The sequence below is a fragment of the Rana temporaria genome, chromosome 1, assembly GCF_905171775.1.
Source record: "Rana temporaria chromosome 1, aRanTem1.1, whole genome shotgun sequence".
NCBI lineage: Eukaryota > Metazoa > Chordata > Amphibia > Anura > Ranidae > Rana > Rana temporaria.
The window spans coordinates 202800419-202802973 of record NC_053489.1 but is presented as its reverse complement, the minus strand read 5'-3'; the positions used below and the strand labels follow the sequence as shown (position 1 = coordinate 202802973).

Below are 2555 nucleotides of genomic sequence, written 5' to 3'. Positions count from 1 at the left end.
TAAAACGAAAAAAGCTGGCCTAATTCCCCTTTCTGCACACGCAACGTGGAAGGGGGACTCTTACCTCGCTGAGTGTTTGTATTCTGACAGCGGGAAGACTTCCCCGCCATCAGAATACACTGATTAGCACTGCAGTCTATAGAATGCAGTGCTGATCGAGCGGGGAAATCCACAGGGCGGATGTACAGAAGTTGATTGGTAGATCGAATTCTGTACAACCACTGTGCCCATACATAGATCAAAATATGTCTGGTTCAGCAGGGAAATATTTTTTTTAGGGGTGACTTTAAAGAGAAACTTTACTTTAGGGAAAGTCTACTCCTGCCCCTTCCATGCCACTATCTTCAAAATTCCTATTTTGTGCACCAATATGCCACAGGTATTTGGGAACGGGTAGAGACACAGGATGGCTGCGCATTCACAGAAATGCAGAGGGTCTCTACCAGCTTCCAAATACCTGACCCAGAGCCATGTCACGTTTTAGCATGTGCCCATTGACAAAAAAGGGCATCCCTACATAATTTGCCATTCCAAAATTAAAAACCGCTTTATATTTCTGTAACAGATGGGAATTGGTAGAGGAAAAAAAGTTACATTAATAGATAAAAGTCTACATTAAGTAATAAAAATATGTTCATGTTAAGAAAGAGACTGCCATTGTTTAGCTCTCATTATGAAAAAGCTGTCTGTTAATCTAACCCTCCTGCTTTAATACTGTCAATCACTGACCTGAACAAGCTTTGAGCTATGGAGTGCTGACACTGTTCCAACTTTCCCAATCTGAATACTTGTTCTGACTCAATCTAGAAAGTATTAACCACCAGCTGACCAGCCGCCAGTTATATGGCGGCAGGTCGGCTCGGCTGTGCGAAATCACGTAGGCATACATCATCTCGCATTCTAGCCATTAGTGGCACGTGCGCACCCCCTGCTTGCCCCTGGTGCTGACTCGCGTGCCCGGCCGGGCACCCACGATCGCTCGTTACAGAGCGAGAACCGGGAGCTGTGTGTGTAAACACACAGCTTGCGGTCCTGTCAGAGGGAGAAATGACTGTTCGTCTGTTCATACAATGTATAAACAGCGATCAGTCATTTCCCCACGTCAGTCCCATCCCCCTTCAGTTAGAACACACCTAGGGAACATAATTAACCCCTTCCTCGCCCCCTAGTGTTAACCCCTTCCCTGCCAGTGACATTTTTACAGTAATCAATGCATTTTTATAGCACTGATCGCTATAAAAATGCCAATGGTCCCAAAAATGTGTCAAAAGTGTCCTCCATAATGTCGCAGTACCTATAAAAATTGGTGATTGCCGCCATTACTAGTAAAACATTTTTTTTTTATAAAAGTGCCATAAAACTATCCCCTATTTTGTAGACGCTATAAATTTTGCGCAAACCAATCAATAAACGCTTATTGGGATTTTTTAGTAAGTAAAAAATATTCATTTTTTTTCAAAATTGTCGCTCTATTTTTGTTTATAGCGCAAAAAATAAAAACCGCAGAGGTGATCAAATACCACCAAAAGAAAGCTCTATTTGTGGGAAAAAAAGGACGCCAATTTTATTTGGGAGCCACGTCGCACAACCGCTATAAACAAAAATAGATGACAATTTTGAAAAAAATTCAATATTTTTTACTTTTTGCTATAATAAAATATCCCCCAAAAATATATATATATAAAAAAAAATTCCCTCAGTTTAGGCCGATACGTATTCTTCTACCTATTTTTGGTAAAAAAAAATCGCAATAAGTGTTCATCGGTTGGTTTGCGCAAAATGTATAGCGTTTACAAAATAGGGGATGTCGTGACTGCGACATTATGGCAGACACATTTTTGGGACCATTGTCATTTTCACAGCAAAAAATGCATTTAAAATGCATTGTTTATTGTGAAAATGACAGTTGCAGTTTGGGAGTTAACCACTAGGGGGCGCTGAAGGAGTTATGTGTTCCCTGAAGTGTGTTTACAACTGTAGGGGGGTGTGGCTGTAGGAGTGACGTCATCGATTGTGTCCCCCTATAACAGGGATGGCACGATCGAAGCCGTGTTTACACACAGCTCTCCCCGTTCTTCAGCTCCGGGGACCGATCGCCGCACTCCAGCGGCGATCGGTCCGCGGGACCCGCGGTCCCGGTCACGGAGCTTCAGACCTGGGTCGTGGGAGCGCGCCGCGACCCACAGCTGGGTACTAGTACAGGACGTACCTGTACGTACATGTGCCCAGCCGTGCCATTCTGCTGACGTACATATGCAGGAGGCCTTAAGTGGTTAAGTCATATCTCGCGGTGCCAGAGCTCCTGGGAGATATGTGTCATCGTTTCCCAGGAGTAAGTGGGCAGCGCCAAAGGAATCATTTGGCGCTACGCCCTGTGCATAGGGCACACGCAAGATCGGAAGGTGCCTGCTGGTATCCAGCATCACCATATCCCGTAAGAGACTGCTAGTAGGCTTCACATGCCCACATTAGAGATGGAAGCGCTCTACAGAATAGAAATAAACAGTAAGTACATTTGGGATGACATGGATTTAAGGTTTTAAAAGGGTGTAAGA

General features: G+C 44.1%; 1 protein-coding gene across 1 annotated transcript in view; it reads right to left on the bottom strand.

Annotated features, from left to right (window-relative positions):
• Nucleotides 1-2555, bottom strand: part of FBRSL1 (fibrosin like 1) — a 694818-nt gene that overhangs the window by 615669 nt on the left and 76594 nt on the right. The gene's annotated exons all lie outside the window — the stretch shown is intronic.